Genomic DNA, 1057 nt, shown 5'->3' with positions numbered 1-1057 from the left:
ACATGGCCCCAGGGAAGGTCAAAAAGCCAGTGCAGGGCTTGCAGCATGAGCAGCTAAGCCTGAGCGTTCTTGCCTTGCCTCCAAGCCAGGGCATTGCTTGGCCACATCCTCATCTGCAGAAAGAAGGGGTGGGAGAGGGGAAGGCACCTGCAAGGCTGGCACAACATGTTTCCCCAGCTGCACGGAAGCACAGACATGCTCTCAGAAATATAAGACTTCCCTCTCTGCAAGACTGCTGGGATTTCAGCAGTTAAAAACCTCCCAGCAGGCAGGGTTTTTTACCTCTTTCCTCTTCATCTTGCAGTAGCTCACCCTCTCCCCAGGAACCTCCACTGCTGCAGACACAGGTGGGAGCTGCCAACATGCAGCAGCTATGCCATTCTCAGAAAAAGCACGTCTAGGACGTGGAGATGGCTCAGCAAGGCACAGCTTTGTCCAGGGATGGCTTGTGGCTCCCATCAGCACGACGGGGATGCCCAGGGCTTGTGTATGAGATGCAGAAAGGAATAAATTGGCTGACAGAGAGCAGAAGGGAAAAAAGCAAAGCGCAGGGTCAGGGTGTGCCCACATTGCTGCCCAGCCAGCATGGCCAGCCCGTTGTTGACATTCCCTGCCCATGGTTTGGTGCTTTGCCTCCTGGAGAAGACACGTTAGTTGGCAAGGAGGATGGCTGGCAGGTGGGCTCGGGGAACAGAGGCGGACAGTACCCTGCTCCTGCACGGGGGTGTGGGACCCGGGACTTCGCACAGAAGGGCAACGCAGGACCCTGAGCAACCGGGAGCAGATTCTGCCAGTGGGAAGGTTCGGCAAGTGGGAGCAGCAATACAGAGGCAGAAGTGTGTTTAACGTGGCAGAGCAAAACAGAGAAAGGCAGGAGGAAACCGGCCACACTGGGGGCTGCACTGAAAAATTTCCCCTGCCTGAGGGTCTCCAGGGTCCCGACGAGGGTGGGATTCGAACCCACGGGTGCAGAGCACAATGGATTAGCAGTCCATCGCCTTCACCACTCGGCCACCTCGTCCCCTGCTCCAGCCCCTTTTTCGGGGAATTTCCCCCC

General features: G+C 57.2%; 1 non-coding gene across 1 annotated transcript; it reads right to left on the bottom strand.

Annotated features, from left to right (window-relative positions):
* Positions 1-939: 939 nt before the first annotated feature.
* On the bottom strand, positions 940-1021 carry TRNAS-GCU. Its single transcript has one exon. It is a non-coding gene; the product is annotated as a tRNA-Ser (tRNA).
* Positions 1022-1057: the final 36 nt, after the last annotated feature.

The sequence above is a fragment of the Cariama cristata genome, unplaced genomic scaffold (genome assembly GCF_000690535.1).
Source record: "Cariama cristata isolate BGI_N322 unplaced genomic scaffold, ASM69053v1 scaffold31670, whole genome shotgun sequence".
NCBI classification, from domain to species: Eukaryota; Metazoa; Chordata; class Aves; order Cariamiformes; family Cariamidae; genus Cariama; species Cariama cristata.
The sequence above is the reverse complement of the archived record's forward strand: the minus strand, read 5'-3'. Positions and strand labels throughout refer to the sequence as shown.